At 48.2% G+C, this 17,188-nt stretch overlaps 1 long non-coding RNA gene across 9 annotated transcripts in view; it reads left to right on the forward strand.

The window, feature by feature from the left end:
• The window catches only part of LOC107149427, a 290,671-nt gene that overhangs the window by 152,314 nt on the left and 121,169 nt on the right, over nucleotides 1-17,188 (forward strand). For 7 of the 9 annotated variants that reach the window (XR_007346266.1, XR_007346263.1, XR_007346264.1 and 4 more), the window contains one exon: nucleotides 11,754-11,916. This is a non-coding gene — a long non-coding RNA (uncharacterized LOC107149427). Of the gene's footprint in view, nucleotides 1-11,753; nucleotides 12,128-17,188 lie in introns of all 9 variants that reach the window. The other 2 variants (XR_007346269.1, XR_007346267.1) reach the window with 1 other exon arrangement.

Genomic DNA, 17,188 nt, shown 5'->3' on the forward strand with positions numbered 1-17,188 from the left:
CGGAGTGCAGTGTGGCCGCGGGAGTCAGCTCTGTGACGATCCCTTTGGATCTGGCCCCGCAGTGTTTGGGGGGTTTCTGGATTGCATGGTAGACGTCGGATCCTTACTCGGGCAGGTTGGCATTTGCATGTCTCTCCCCAGCACAGAGAGAAGCCCTTTCCTTTGAGATTTTGCCTCTCTTTCCTCTTCTCAGGCTCATCTTTGTTCCTCTCCTCAGCATCCAGTCCACCTGGTGATCTGCTTCCCACCCTGCAGTGAGTGTTTCTCAGGTGTAATGAGGTGTCCTCAGTGACGTCCTCCGAGGGGTCACAGCTAGCTTCCTTGAGTCAGAATTTGGGATCGGATGCTGATCTCAAAACCAGTGTAGAGGGTGGCTATACAGGGAGTGAATGTATTAAATGTTAAAGAAAATTGGCACTTTTAACATGTATGGGTTTTCACAAATTTGAACCTGGTTCCTGTGAACCTGGGGCAAGCCATCTTGATTTGTCACAGAGGTAGCCCTTGGGCAGATGCTAAGGGCACCTGAAGGAAGAGTGACCACAACATTTCATTTAGGGTCCTTTGACCCATCTTCCTGCTGGATTGGGTTTCTAAGTCTCCTGTAGGAGTTTTCCTTTAGAATCTTCCTAAAGCAGATAAAATCTAAGTGGTCACAGAAGTCAGAGAGGAAAATAAAGCTTGTTTCTTCTTTTCACCGATTCTGTAAAGGTAGCCTCAGCATGAAGGTTTGTGCGTGTGTGTGTGTCTCTGTGTGCGCTGGGGCTGGAACCTGGGGCCTCCTGCATCCTAAGCAAGTGCTACCACTAATCTCCAACCCCAGCCTGTTTATGCTTCAGTCCTCACCCCTAGTGACTGAGAGTTGACAGGGAGCTGATACATGCGAACCCTGCTTCCTGGTAACAGGCTGGTGAGTGCGATTACATGCTTAGAAATCAAACAGAAGCAGGCAAGACTGAAGGTGCTGTCTGTCCTTGCCAGGAGAGTGAGTCGCCCCAGGTGGTGGGGCTTCCTTCTCGGGCTGTTTGAGAGACAGGGTTGGTCACCATCTCCACTTGACCTTGGTCACTGGATGCATTTCTGAGTTTTATAGGCATACTTTGGTCACTGTTTGGCTACCTTCTTGCTTCGATGGGTCTTTTCAGGCCTCTCAAGGATTTTTTGTTCTGCCCCTCAGGCTTCTTGATTCTGATCAGTCTGCCTGCAGCCACCGGAAGCCCAGGCCTGTGCAGGTTATCCCTGCACCTGGCACCTGCTGTGCTCCGAGGCTCAGCTTGTGTTTGTAGTTGGTGGTTTAAACAAGTTACAGGTAAAACCCTACAAAAGCCTCTGTCTAGATTCTTATCTCTCTCCAGCAGAACCAGACGGAGATAAATGAAGCTGAATGCTGGGCGGTCTTTGTTTAAACAGGAGTCGCTGGTGGCCAGCATGATGAAGACACAGAGCCTGATTAGGGGCTGGAGATGGGGAAGGAGGTCTCAAAGCTTGGCGTGAAGAGCCTCGTGTGTGAACTTAGACCTTGCAAGGTGCTGTTTCTGAAAGGCCCCAGGAGCCACCCTGGGATGTGGAGATGTTAACTTCCTAAGTTAAATGGAGTGAGATCTCTTGTAGTGCCCCTGAGGTCCCAGGAGTTTGGAAAGGCAGAGTAAGTTTGAAACGCCATCATACCTAGCACTCCTATTCCACTGGTCTCTGGTTTGTTCTGTGATATCGAGATGACAGTCTCCAGGCTATGCAGGTAGCAATGATTCTGCAACATGGAATAGCTGGAGAGGATCCAAATGACCGTGTGGCTTATTTTTGGATGATACAGAGCCATCCTTTCAAGAGGCAGAATTGGGAAGGACGGATGGGTCAGTAGCCAAGCTACCTGGGAGTTATCTATAGTTGCCTGGAGCTTGAAAGAGCTGGAAGAAGGAATTATTCAACAGGAGCTCATGTAAAACCTGCTTCTCTGATTCTACCCCATTGGCGGAGTCTGATTGGCAAATCTTCCAGCGTCATCCTTCACAAGACCAGTTTTATAAGGAGAGTGATCTGGGTTGGAGAAATTATTACTTATATTTTAGCTCACCAATTCCTTCTGCTCCTACCTCTTTTGCCCAGTTTAAACTCTATTAAGTTTTTGTTAAGAAAGAGGAAGATGAGGTCACTTATCTCACAATTTCTTTAAACCTTTAATTATTGTAAACAAAAGATCCAGTTTCTTCAGAGCTTATAGCAATGCCTCGGTTTTGTGGCTGTTGGGAGTTTTGATTATCGGATTGAGTCATAGTTTGACTTGAAGATCTAGAATAACATTGTCTACAAAGAAGTGATTACAGTAATTGGCCATGACACCCCACAGAAAAAAAAAATTTTACTTACAGAATTATATAAAGGGTCTTCTGTTTCATTACTGCAACAAGCCTGGAATGAGCTTGCCGGTGCTTCATGGTGGCACTTTGAAGACAGTGTTGACGTGATTCTGTCTCATGGGGCCCTTGGACCAGTCTGGCCCACTCTCTGTGTACTAGACTCGGAGTCATCCTGTCTCTTGGTGAAAGAAAGACGTTCAGGGGCACACGGAGCCCTTGGCACACAGTGGAGGCTTGGTAAGCACTTGATGGGCAGTGGGTGACAGGTGGCAGCACTGGGGGGTGGACTCTGGAGTGGAGGGGGAGTGAGGCCGCGTTTTGAGTTACCGGTTCTAGTTACACTGCCCGGGCTCACATGGTACGTTTCTGCTAGGCTGACTGTAAACAGGCTTTTATGATTCTTTTGCAGACTCAGCTAAGAGGACTTAGAGTTGACTTTGAGTGTTGTCCCATGATGTCCTTCCCTGGAGTCACGATTTTAAAGGCTTTTGCTGCCTGATGAAAGTTGTCCTCCTGGCCCAGTTACCAAATTCTGGCAAAGGATCAATGTGGAAGCCTCCTGCTCCAAAGGTCTCATGTGACTGAAGTAGTATCAGGACACCGATTACATGCAAGTGATTCCCACACTAAGAGCTTTAAAAATGAGATTTTTCTTTGAAATTTAAAAGAACGTGAAATGAAAACATGCTTGCTTTCCAACTTAGATTGATTAGCTGGCGTGGAGGGAAGGCTGGCCTTTGAAATCCATAGGCATCCTGTTGCAGGCCGACCCTGCTGACCCTGGCAGATTAGTAATGGTCTACGCAGCCTGCTCTGTCAGCAAGTCTGGCAGGGCGTGCGCAGATGGTGCCAGTTGGAGAAAATCACTGCCGAACCCTGGGCTCAAGCCTCTGCCTCCTTGGAGGAGCTGAGCCGCCCGAGACTGGCTTGTTTACAGATGTGGGCCTGCCCATCGCCTGGGAGGAGACCTCAGGAGGTGCCAGTCTGGGTTGAGGATGCATTGGCCGCTTATTACTTAAGTAGTGCTTTCTTGTTGAGCCCAGGCCTTCCTGAGCTGTTAGGCATCTGGGGTTTTTACAGGGTCTATGGCCTTGGGGTTGTTCTGCAAGGGAATCTGAAACCAGAACTGATCTCATTCCAAGGAGTCAGGCATAATGCAATACTTGTTTTCCTAGAGTCGGTCAGCCTAAGGAAAATGCAAGTGGGCCGGAGGGGGTGAGGAGGAGTCTCCAGAGTTTGAGTAATCACCTTAACCCAGGGGCAAAAATGATTTTATTATAGAAAGCAGCACACACAAGCTCTGTCCTTCCAGCTGCCAGTTTCGGGGTTGTCCAGGGATGCCCAGAGAGTTTATAGTCGACACTTCTTGTGTGGGTCACTCCTGGAAACGGTGACTCTACTCCCAAAGATAGCAAGGAAAAGCAGCTCAGTGACACAGAGCCCTTGACCCAAACCTTCCTTCCCCCAAGGTCGAACTGAGTCGCGCCTGGTAGCTGGCTCCTCCCAACTCGATGCAATTTATTCTCAGAACTTTTCACTTGGAGTTGCGTTGAAAGACTGAGGCTGGGCCAGTTCATCCTCCTGAAATGCTTCCAACTGCGCTGCACTGCAGTAGGGGGAGGGCAGGCTGGAAGACTTCTGGTGTCGAAGGGACCCCGAGTGTGCCTGGCTGTCATGGCCGAGGGCCACTAGATCCCTGGTGGGCTCTCAGCACGGCTGACGTCCTGGGTACTGGCTCCGGCCTCCTTCACCTCTTAAGTCTCCGTCCAGGTCCTTTCTGGCTCTGCGTCTCGTTCCTGGGCAACCGACTCGCTGCTCTTTGGGAGGCTGTGTGAAGGAAGCGTGTTCATGTTTCCTTCTGGAGCACTTGTCCCTGGACACACCGCTGTGGTGAAACGTGAGCACCTTTCTCTGGCCCTGACTTCAGACAGGTTTATAGTGGTATCGGCCACTAAAGTGCGTATCGGCCCCTCCCCATCGTGCACAGAACAGACCCTGTTGAATGCCCTCTAGTGCTTTTGAAATTGGGATAGAGGAGAGTTGAGAGAATAGAAATGGTGTTTGCTGGGCCCCCAGGGTGGGCACGGAGGGAATTAAGCGCCACTTGCTGCAGTCTGCTGAGAGGTGCTCAGAGGCCCTTCAGTGTGACCGAGGACTTGTCGGGCTATTATAGCAGAGCTGGGCATGATGGCTGTCCTGGCTCTATGTGAGGCCGGAGGAGAGAGCTGGGTCAAGAAGGACTCCAGGAGCGAGACCGGAGAGCTGGTGGACAGTGTCACAAGCAGCTCAACTTCAAGCAGGTTGCTCTTGAAGCGTCCAGGACATCCTTAGATATCTGGCTCTGGGCTTGATCAGAGCAGCCAGGGAGAGTGATTTGGGGGTTGTTGTCACATGTGAGTAGGGTGGTGGTGAAGGAGGGGACTGGAGGGTGTGGTGTGGCGCAGAACTGGGAGCTCACTGTGGTTGCCCCACGGCAGCGGCTGAGTGACATGAGTCTCCCCGTTGAAGTCGATGAGCAAAAATTCGTTATTGATTGCGTTAGGCCCTCGCTTGCTGTGTGCATTTGACAGGAACATTCACAATGACCTCTGGAGATGTAGAAATGAATTCTTGGATATAATGCTGCAGTAGTTTTGGAGAGCTGGGGTCCGTTTCACAAAGGCTCTGCCCTTTGTAGTAGATGCCAACAACCCAGCAGACTGGTAGCTGGGGTTGGTGATTTGTGGAGCAGGTCACCACTGGTGTATTTAGTAGTGGGAGGAGGAAGAGCTGGGGACCAAAGTGCAGCAGAAGCCAAGAGCCAAACCTGGTCAAGAGGCCACATCAGCCAGTCTTGGCAGACGTGCTGGTGGCTTTGGTAATTACCCTGGTGCCTGCTGTATGTGCGCCTTTTCCACTGAGTTTAAAAAAGACTTTCTCTAACTACCGGTCTCCCAGGAGTTGGGCCGCCTTTGCCGGTGGTGGTTTTCCCTGCGGGTCTTTCCTGTGTCTGAGCCCGGCTGTCTGCTGACTCCACGGTAATACCCTGGCCTTCTGCTTCCCGGACTCCTGCCCTCTCCTGCTCTGGGCTGAGCTCACAGGAGGTTTATGAGGACGTGCCCCTCAGGAGAGGGCCAGCAGAAGCCACGTGACTGCACGGCCAGACTCGCACACGTGGACTTGACAAAGCCCGGTCTCCCTCTCCCCTCTCCTGACCCCTCTCCTTTTTTCTGTTATTATTTTTGGCATAAATGCTGGCGTTGCTAATAACACGATACCACAGATTGGGTAAGTTGTAAAGCGTTTGTTCTGGCTCAGACTTCTAGTCCAAGGTTGAGGGGCTGCGTCCGGTGGTGGGCTTCATGCAGGCAGAATTCCAAGGAGGTGCAGACCAGCCATGGAGAGACAGGGAGTCCGAGAGAGAGAGGCAGATAGATGGCTATCACATGGTGAGACAGGAGGGCCAGCCTCCTCCTTCTGGAACAACCTTCTCTTTGGGAACTTGCCCACTCTGAGAGATTAGCAGTAACCCCTGCAGGAGAGCAGTCAGGACCCCGTCTTCCACGTGGCCCACTCTAAAGTCCCATCACCTTCAGTACTGCCACACTGGGGACCGGGCTCCTTACACACGCACCTTCAGGGATAAGCCATAACCAACAACTGCAAATTTTATGGCAAGGCTTCTAACTGGGGAGGAAGGCCCGCTCCACACTGGCTTCTCCTTTGGATGCATACTTTCATTATGAATAAGATTCCCTCTGGACCCCATGTTCCCCACCAAGTCTCATTCAAGCAATCCAACTGTGGTAATGACACAGGAAGAAAATAGACCCTCAGATGTTGGGGAAATGAATATCGAAAGCAGTGTGGGTAAGTAGGCAGAAGACATTTTCATGTTTATCCACAGCCAGGGATTTGCTTCCCAAGGAGACTGCCACACCACTGGCCTAGAATGCACTGTGGCTCCCTGTCACTCCTTACAGCCTCTGGAAGGGACACAGACTTCACTGAGACCAGGACACCCTCACTATTTGCAGTTGGAAATACTTCTGGCGTTTGTTGAAGTCTCTGTTGTTTTAAAACTGCATTCTGTTGTTCAAAAGTTTGCTTTTTCTTTTTGCCACAGTGTTATTTTTTTTAAAACACTCTCCCACAGTCTCCTCTATATAAATATCAGGCAATGATAAATGATTAAGCTCAGCCTTTTTATTTTTTCCCCCATCATCTGCGAGGTACCACTGTGCTACCTTCTGGAACTCAAGGGTACATGGGAAATGGTCTCCATCTTTAAGGAGCTCTGAATCTAGAGAGCCGGCTGGTTTGAGATGTAAATGGCCTTTTAGGAAGAAGGTGTGGTAAAAGGCTGGGGAGTGGAACTGCTCCGTTCTTCAGGGGCTCGAATCAGAGCACCATATGCTCTCTGGCCTCTTAAGAATGAAATGGAATTAATCCTCTCTAGGAAGAGGGGCTGTTCCCCGGGCAGGAGGTGATATGAGCTTTAGACATCACGGGGTAGGTAGGCCAGCGATGGCAGGCATCTCACTTTGGTGGGTTAGAAGAGGGGCAGTGGTTGAAGATGAGGTTGTGGAGCAAAGCCAAGGTCAGGTCTTGATCTAGGGGTCATATGTATGGTGGTGAGGTGTGCATGGTAACAGAATTCCTCTTCCGACAGCACGGAGGGTGGAGGGAATTGGGGAATGGGGAGACATGCAGTAGCACTTCGTTTGGATGAAGCACTTCTAAACAGGATGAAGGCTTGGACGGAGGCAGGGGCCTGGGCTGCTTGGGAGAGCTGTATCTGAGGACTGTTCGGAGGTGGAGTGGGTGGGCTTGGTGATGATTGTGGTGTGGTGCAGCAGGGCTCTCATCTGTCTAGTGGAGATGGTTGGGTAGCTGTCCCCAGCTGGGACCAGAGACAAAGGAGGAAGGGCAGTTAGGAGGTGGGGGTGCCCACTGTGAGTTTCTGTTATTTCCACTTTTTCTTCAATCTTTGAACTGTTTACTTCTCCCTTATAAAAGTTGAAGTGCAGGTTCAAGCCTGGTGGCAGTGGTTTTGACAACTCGGGGCCAATAGACGTCACTAGGCGTACGTGCGGATCTCCGTCTAGAGATGGGAGCTGAGGAGGATGGAGTGGCGGTTTCCACCGTCTCGTAAGCTGCTGTGATTCAGGAGCAGGCACTGCGTCCAGCAGCTGGAGACGTGAACAAGGCCCTGGACCTGGCGGGGTAGCCGATGGTAGCCACAGCGTCCACGACACTGCACGCAGGACTCTGAGGTCCAGGGATTTGCTCCCACTGAGGCTGGGGTTTCCTATTTCTGCTGGCAGGTGGGGTGTGCACAATGTGAAGGCCCCGAAATGGGCTGCAGCTCTAGTGGCGGGCCACACCCCCCTGTGTTGAGCAGACCCCAGCAGCTCACTGCCAACTTCTCTCTGGGTTCTTGTCTCATGAATCCCAAAACTGAAATCCACAGACAAGGATGAGTGACTGTTTCTTCAAGTGTGAATAGAAACAGACCACCCCACATGACGAGAGGGGATCCAGGCTCGTCACTTGAGTGTGCTGGTCTAGGGGTTTCTATGGTGCTTGGGTCAACACTGTTGGCCCAAATCTATGCCAATCAGGGTTTGGAAAAGGAGCCATGATTCTGGTCAGCCCCACAATCCCGTTATTCTGTCCTACTTCGGTTTCTGCTTGTGGGAAGCAGGAGGTTGAGGTCAGGAGCTGCAGGTGCTCGGGGTTCTGGGTTGTGGTGCTGTGAGGAGCAGGCATCTGCCCCAGACCCCGGTGGCACTTCACCTGTGGGACAGGTGAGCCCCCACCTCCCAGCTTGACTCTGCCCTGGATGGCTGCTCCTCGGGCCCACACTGGCTCGGCGGGCTCCATACGGCCAGGTCCCTTGCTCACCACCCCGCTGCCCCTCAGCGGCTCCACCAGGGCTTCTGGGCAGGGTTGGGGGGAGTCAGGTCATCACGACCTCTGTGACCTCTGCCATTTTCCTCTCTACCTGCTTGCTGTAGCCACCTCGTCCAGCTTGTAGATGTCGCTTGGATGTGTCCAGGCCAGTGAGGTGCAATTCCAGGGCTCCTGACCTTCCTCTGTTCTGTCGGAATGTCACCTTACTCTAGAGGGCTCCCAGAGGATTGATTGTGGCCACCTCCTCAGAGGCTTTCCATCCTCTTACCCTGGTGACACCGACACCGTGCACAGTTAGAGGACTTCTGCCTCCTCCCTGGCAGGAAGGGGGGCTCTCGTTTTTAGTATGCTAATGGATGGTGTGTCTTCTCGTGTTTTTAAGGTCATTCTAGGGAGGGTGTCCTCTCAGGTTGTGCTTCTCTTTAGGAAAAGTGGACATTGAGAGATTTAAAACGCAAGTGAAGTAAAGGACTTGTTGGTGTTTAGGACGGAGGATTGCGAGTCTCTTACATCGGTGACTTCACCTAGAATATTTCAGATGTCACGAGATTTACAAAAAAAGACCTTGCACATAGGTCAGAATCAACTCCATGTTGTGAGGGGTAGTAGTTTTTTTATTGCAATGTAGTCTTATCATTGGGCATGCTTCCATTAAGATAATTATGTATTCATCTAGCAGCAGGAATTACGCTATTATTAATAATTCAGGAGAGTTTTCAATTAAGCTTTGACAACATTATTGTCTTTTGGTCCGATCTGACTCCTTGTTACATCAATAGTAACATCAAATTATTTTTTTTCAGTGAAGATAAAATTAAACCCCAGATAAACAGAATCCAAAAATCATTGGTCTTTAACCAATCTGGCTTCCTTTGAGCATCTCTTAGAAGACAGAGACATATTAAGGATTTTAAATTTTATATGTTTTCCTGGACCTATCCTGAGACTTGTGTTCCTATTTTGCCTCTGTGCTCCTTGATCACATCTCCTGTAGCTCCCAGTACCTGAGAGATTGATTCCAAACGTAACCGTGTGCCACCTGAAAATTCTTTATCATCAAAGAAAGAGGTAGTATGTTCATTATGTGGAAACATGGAATTTTAATGCATTTCCTCAGGGTCTCAGTGGTAGCCACAGAAAGGCTCCTTTCATTGGGTGGGGGCTTTAATTGATCTGTGCTCTCCCAGCTAACTCTCAGATTCTCCAATCCCCCCAACCCGCTCCAGTCGAAAAGCTCAAACCACTGATAGTTTCTAGTTAACCTTTAATGAATCTGAAATCTGGTTCAAAGTACCCCGTTCAGGTTAGAGGGTCTAATAATAGTTTAGTGCATGCGCTTTTGTCAGAAGAATTACAAAGTATGGTGTTTATAGACATGAGAAGGAGTCTTTTTAGTTTGCTAGAGCAAGAGTTGACACATCTGAGTTTCAGTGACAATGGTGTGACTCTGCAGGTCTCCATCAGCCTCGGAGGTACTTTTGTTACTTGGCATGCTTCTGTGTGTCTGAGTGTGTGTGTGTGTGTGTGTGTGTGTGTGCAGAACGACACAGACAGTGTTGCTCTTGTTGATTTCACGATTCTTTTGGGCTAGGGAATGGGTTTCCCTCTCGTGTACTTCCCATAGACCAGGGTCACTCTTGATCCTTCCCATTCACCCCTAAGCGTTTTAGAAGACATTTTCCCACCTCAGACACTAATTATTAAAGCCGCCTGATTTGCCAGACAAACACAACTCAGTCGTGGTATTTGAGCAACAGATCAATGAGCAAATACTGATGCGACGCACATGCCGCAGAAACCCGGCACCATCTGGGGCTGGGCGGGCGCGTGATGCACACGGGGAGCCGGGAGCGCCTCCGCCTTCCGATGGCGCAAGTGATGGAGGAAAAGCGGAAACTCCTGAGCAGCTTTCTCAGGGCAGTGGGGCCTCGTGCATGCATTCATGACTCATCCTGCTACCGTCACAAAGCGTGCCCAGGACCAGGGTGGCCGAAGTGTGTGACATTCTGGCCCTCCCCGAGCTTGGGGAGCAGGGCCTGCTGTCTTGGACAGGAAGTTAGTGAGCTGGGGCAGCCGCTCCAGAGTCGAGGGGCAATGAGGGCATGACGCAGGGCACCTGTAGGCCACTGTCGGAAGGTCTGCCCCTGACTTCTGTAGGAAGGGTAGTCTTCGTTGGCAGTGACTGGTAGATTGGCCTGTGGAACCCCAAAACGTAGGGGTGCAAGAAGGGGGGGTGGGGCATGGTTGGGGAGAGGACTTGTATTGAACCTGAGTGTTCGGTGTGTTTCCAACTCTGTGTCCTGTGTCTCCTCTTGAGGTGGTGTGCCGTCCTTAGAACCTGCTGTTGACCTTGCGGTCCGTGGTTCTCGTGTTAGTTTGACCTTATAACTTACCAACTGCATAAAATGACCTGACCGCTTTGAGCCTCCACTTAGCATCTATAGACACAAGATACTAGGAATCTGAGCCCCCTGCATCAGCTGCCATGTGAGGGTTCACGTGCGGGAACTCGAGTGAAATGAAAGGATTTTGAGGCTGCAAACGTTCCGAGGATGGGCGCTGTTGTTAGAATTAGCGGTGGTGGTGGAGGAAGCCTGGTCCTCAGCATCTCTCCCAGCATGCTTTTCTGGTTTGTTTTTGGTGGTGGTGGGAATTGAACCCAGGGCCTTATGCATGCAAAGCCAGCACTCTACCACCTGAGCTCTATCCCAGCCCTCACTTTCCCATTTTTGAAGATAACCGTGGCTGCCTCCGAGTAGACGTTCTAGTGTGTGGTCTGAATGATCGTCCGATGGCAACACGAGGGTCCCGTCTCCCATCTTTTGATATTGGTTGTTGATAAAGGAAATGAACAGGTCCACTCTTAACTCTAGGACTCTGATTGGGCTTGAACTTCACGTTCATGATTGTAGAGATTTGTAATTGCGGGTCAGGGTCAGGTTTACTTCTTTCTCTGAGTAAGATTTCCAAGCTGTCAAGGAGAGAAGGAGCTGGTTCTCTAGTAGCCTTCTGTCCACCTGTAGGAACATGGCTGGACCGTCAGCTTGCCCAACTGACTCTGGTGTGTGTTTCCTTCACTGCCACCACCCCGGCTCCCAGAGCAGTGCCTGGTTCATTCCAGGCGCACCTTGGATTTTCCTTAAATCAATGGCCCTGCCAAAGACCTGTTGTGCTGGGGGCACTTGGAAATGTTGGGAAGGTCAAGTCAGGGTCTGCGACCTTCAGGACCTCACAGGCCAGCAGGGAAGAAGGAAAGTAACAGAAAACGAGGGTCGTGGGACAGGTGCTGACTGCAGGAGCTACGGGGGGTAGGAGGGTGGCAGCTAGGTGACCCCACAAAGGCAGTAGTAGAGTTAAGTCCAAATGTGCTCTTGAGGTCTCCGGAGCAGGGGCGGTGGGAGTGCGAGCCCCCTCTGCAGATAGCAAGAGGGTCCACTGCAGGGAATTTGGAAACAATAATATTGACCAAATAAGTCAGTTTTCTTTTGTTGTCACACACAGGGAACCCTGCTGAAGAGAGGGTGTGCCGAGTCTTCCCCAGGGGCTCCCAAGTCCGCCCGCCTCACCCTCTGCGCGCCCATACCTTCTCTGGGTGACATTTGTTCCAGTGACATACTTGGACTTCAGAGACCGCAGCCTTCTGAAAGCACAGCCTTCAGGCTGGGTAAGATAATTTCATAGATGCGTTTTATAAAACAACAACAGCAGCAAAACATTGAGAAAGCCTTAACTCTGGATACGGGCGTCATCGAAGACAACCGTAGGATGAAAAGAAAACGTGTCTTCTGTCACTCTCAGAAGTTTAGAAAGGCTCTTCTTTTCTCCTTCTTTCAAAGAGAGATGATCTTTTAAGACATCTTCTCCATCTTAAAAAGGTAGGCTTTCTTGGGTCAACGTCTTGTGCCATCACACTTGTGTTATCAAAGAGTGACCTTTCGTTTGTTGAAAAATAATTTTTCTCAAAAATTGATATTGGATTCCATGTTCCTTGTAATGCTCCATTTCAATCTACCAGTGTGTTACAGTGATAGTCGGTTCATTTTTCCATCTAGACTTAAAAGAAATTATCCCCTCTCTCGTAGCAGCCAACTTCCCAAATTCACAACACTACTCGGTAATCACCCTTCTTTCTTTCTTTGGTGAAATTTTATCTTTTTTTACATTGTGCAAAAATATATATATATTTTGGATGTTGTCCATATTACAGGTTTGTAAGGAATTGCTACCTCAGTATTTTTGAGGTATTTTAAATAAGGTGGGAAATTAGTCTCAATACCTAAATCAAACACACAAAAAAATCCATTTAAAGAAGATCTGAGTGAATCGACATGGAGACCCATGGGATAGTACAGAAGACAGACAGAGCCACATACCTACAGTCATCGGACCCTTGACAAAAGTGCCCAAAACACACATTGGAGAAAAGACAACCTTTTAAACAAACGGTGCTGGGAGGACTGGATATCCATATGTAGAAGAATGAAAGTAGACCCCTGTCTCTCACCCTGCACAAGAGTCAGATCAAAACGGATGAAAGACTTAGGAATTTAGGCCAGAAACCTTGTAACTGCTGGAAAAGAACCTAGGGTCAGCACTTCATCATATAAGTGCAGGCATTGACTTCCTCAGCAAGACCCCTAAAGCTCAAGAAATAAAACCAGGAATCAATAAAGTGGGATGCCATCACATTAAAAAGCTTTGAGCAACAAAGAGAGGAAAGAGAGAGCCTATGGAATGGGAAAACAAATCCTTGCCAGCTACTTCTCTGATGGGGGATTAATATCCAGAATATATAAAAAAAACCACAAAAACTCAATGCTAAAAACAAAACAAACAAAAAACCCAATCAATAAATGAGTAAAAAAAAAAAAACTAAACAAATTTCTCAAAAGAAGAAGCACAAATGGCCAACAGATATATGAAAAAATGTTCATTATCTCTAGGAATCAGAGCTATGCAAACCAAAACTACACTGAGATTTCATGTCACTTCAGTTCGATTGGCAATTATCAAGAATACAAAATAAATAAATAGGTGTTAGTGAGGAGGTGGAGAAAAAGGTGTACTCGTTCATTGTTGGCCAGGCTGAAAATTAATCCAACCACTTTGGAAAGCAGTGTGAAGGTTCTTCCAAAAACTAGAAACAGACCCACCATATGACTAGCTATCTTTCCTCTTCGGTATTTATGCAAAAGGACTAAAACCAGCATACTGTAGGGACACAGTCACTAGAATGTTTACAGCACCTCAGTTCACAATAGCTAAGAACATGGAGCCAGTCAGATGCCTGTCAACAGAGGAATGGAGCAAGAACATGTGGCACATTCACACAGCGGAGTTTTACTCAGCCACAAAGAAAGAAATAATGGCATTTGCCGATAAATGGATGGAAATGGAGAAAATCATGCTAAGTGAAATAAGCCAGACTCAGAAAATCAAGTCAAATGTTTTCCATCATATGTGGAAGCTAGAGAAAATAGAGGAAAGATGGCGGAGGGGATCAGATAGCATAAAGATAAGAGAAGATAAGAGAGTAGGAGGAGAAGGAGAGGAAGGGAAGGAGGGAAAGGGGAGGAAAGGTGGAATGAATCCAACAGAGTCCTGTCATATACACACCTAAATGTACCCAGAGAGATTCCACCTTTGTGTATATGTAAAAGGTGCCAATGAAAAATAAATGAATAAAGGAGTGAAAGGAAGGTCAGTGGAGTAGAGGAGGGGATAATGGGGTGGGGGAGTAGGAATAGAAATCAAATTCCTTGCATGGATGCTTTTGTCATTGGGAACCCAAATACTATGTATGATTATAATGCTGTAATAAAAAATGAAGGCCAGCTGTGAGTTCCCTAGGATGAAGTACAAAGGAAGAGGTAGGGCCAGCCTCGGGTGTGTCACCTACAGAGGGTGCTGGTGAAGCAGCCTGTTATTTTAAGGAAATAACAGGATAAAAGTGGACTGTTGTGTAACTTGCTGTTCAGGGACATGGTGGGGTGAATTTAATCTACAGCTAGGTGAACATACTCTTCACCAAAATTCAGCTGACTGGAATGATCACACTTTCCGAGTTTCCTCTAATTTCTTGTGTTAGGGTTTCAAGTATTTAGTTCAATTAGTAGGCGGACATGTAGGAAAATTGGAATATTCTAATTTCATTTAATGCTTTTGTACTGGGGTGAGATATGGCAGGGATCTGAGAAGTAACGCTGTGAAGCTTCTCAACTGCTTTAGATCTTCCCTGGAGCCCCTGATGAACCTTATCTGGCCTTGGAGTGAGGGTGACAGTTAAGTAGTTGGGGGAATTTTCTCACTGAATCTGGAAGAGTGCTGGGAAAAGTGGTTTTGAACACAAGGGTTTGGTTATATTAAGATCAAATTTAATAATTCTTTGTGAAATTTACTACATGTCATATATTGCACTCGGCTTTGAGAGGTGTATGGTAAGTAAAATAGACTCCCCACCTTCATGGACAACTCTAGAGAACCTGTCTCCAGAGATCTAGAACAGATAACAAAAACAACCCTGAGAATGTGTGAAATGAATTTAAAGTACTGTAACTCCACTACTTATTTAGTCATGATTAGCCATTGTTTTGGTGGAAATTGAGGAAGACTCTGTTTCTTAAGAACATGATAAGGAAGGAGTGGTCAGACAGTAGGATTACCAGAAGAAAATGGTGTCCAGAAAGTGGAGGGAAGAGATTGTGTCCCGAAGGCCAGGGTGGGTCAGTCTGCATCACCTACCACAGAAGCCAAGTGTAGATAAGCTCACCAAACCCAGGAAGGGAACAGGGAGGTGACTGTGACCTTTGGGAGAGCTGTTAGGAGGGTTGGGTGGGGGAATCCTGCTTGCAGGAATGGTGAGGTCATCTAGGAGGAAGAGCAGGCTCTGTAAGACAAGCTGAGATGTGGCACCCTTCACTCATCCGCGAGGGCGCCATCTTGCAAAGACATTGAGTCTCTCTGGACCTCCGCCTGCTCGTCTGTAAAGTAAGCAGTGAAGCTATTACCTGTTATTTCAGGGGATCCAATGGGTGCCGTATGAGGCAAGTGATTCTTGCCAATTAGCTCCTGAGGATTCAGAGGTAGTTGAGAAGAGAAAGCAACTAATTCCAGTTTGTGGGCTAAATATATGTCTTTTTAATTTATTTTTTTTATTATGATTAACAAACATATAACATAAAACTTACCATTTTCATTCTTTTCAAGTGTGTAGTTGAGTAGTGTTGAGAATATTCCCATCCTTGTGCACCCAATCTCCAGAGCCTTACATCTTGCAAAACTCGTGAAACAACTCATTGTTCCCCTCCCCACAGCCCCCTAGAACTGACATCTCTTCTATTCCTGTGAGTTTGGAGTCACACAATGTTGTTCCATTTGTGACTGGCTGATTTTGCTTAGCGTCATACCTTCAGGATTCCTCTGTGCTGTGACAGATGCCAGAATCCACCCCCCTGCCCGTCTTTAAGGCTGAATAATAACCTATTGTACATGTCACGCTGCATCCATTCATCTGGTGATGGGCATTTGGGTCGATTCAATGCATAGGCTCTTATCACCATTATTTTGTGAATGTTGCTCTATGAACAAGGGTGTACAGATATCTATATCTATATCTATCTATATGCTAATGAGGCTGAGGGAAGGTGAGAGGTGAGGGCAGGTGAGGGAAGTCCTGCTGTGAGCTGCCTGCACAGCTGTGCATCCCCTGGCTGTTGGGGTCCACCCCCACTGTGCCTGCTCACCTCCTGGTGGTCTCTGTTCTCTGCCTTATTTAATTCTCACTCCTTTTCACAATAAGGAGTGCTACCAGAGAAAGAGCGGGAATTGTCTTCACTCACCTTTGAAAAACGTGTCTGTGTCCAGCCCTGGAGGGGAGGAGCTGAACTCCCTGCCAGCTGCTCACCACCAGCTGAGTCCCAGGACTTTCTCAGACCACAGGGAGCGTGTGCCCCCAAGAACAGTGAGGTCGAAATGTCTTCTTCAGCTTCCTCCAGGAGGAAAGGGCAGGTGGTCTTCACGTTCCTTTAAGTGGCTTGATGTGGCACAGGTGGTTGGGATCGTCATTTCTAGGTAAAAAGGAAGAAGGAAAAGTGGGAATTGGACACTTGGACCACCTACCAACTTGGTGCTAGTTCTATGGCCCCCTCCGTCAGTTAGTTTTCCAGAGCAGGCCTCCTGCCACTTCCCTGGTTACCTTGCCGATGTCTCATCTCTGCTCCTTGGAACTTCTGTTTTACCTGGTTCCTGGGGTGCTTTAAACCTAGCGTTTATGCATAAAAGGTGGCCACCTGCTACATCCTGGGAAGGAAGCTGAGCAGTGTCGCTTCGGATTCCTCTGAAACTCTGTCTCATCAGATTCTGCATCCCATTCTCTGAAAAAAAAAAAAAAATTGGGAATTCCCAGGTTGAAGCTGAATTTCTTTGCATGAGAATCAGGGGAACTTTGGGGAGCCAGCCTGACCACTGGACACAGAGGCATCATCTTCAGGACCTCACTTAGGCCGTGGAATTGGGCAGGATTCTGCTGATCTATCGCTCAGATCCTCTCATTCTGATGCTCGAAGGGGAAAATCTATTTGGACATGCAGTGATGGAGGCCTCTGCCCACCTTATCTTCTAGTTCTGATGGAATGTTGCTCTACTTTACAAGAGGCCACTATTTTAATGTTTTTGTAGGCTTCTAAATGTTGGTGTGAAACCTAAACGGGTTGAATTTTTTCCCAGAATTTTTTTCTCGTGAGGAACAAGTGGCCCTGGTGATGAAGCCCGGCCCGGGGGTCCGTAGACCAGGGTTTCCCCTTGTGCGCTTCGAGATCCACATGGCAAGACTTTCCCTCGATGTTAATGTTTTGGGTAGACGAGCTTTTACAAAGATAGTTCCTGCCTTTACTTAGAGGACTTTTGTTCTAATTTCTGAAATTTGATGAAAAAATTTG

Source organism: Marmota marmota, unplaced genomic scaffold (assembly GCF_001458135.2).
Source record: "Marmota marmota marmota unplaced genomic scaffold, marMar, whole genome shotgun sequence".
Taxonomy (NCBI): domain Eukaryota; kingdom Metazoa; phylum Chordata; class Mammalia; order Rodentia; family Sciuridae; genus Marmota; species Marmota marmota.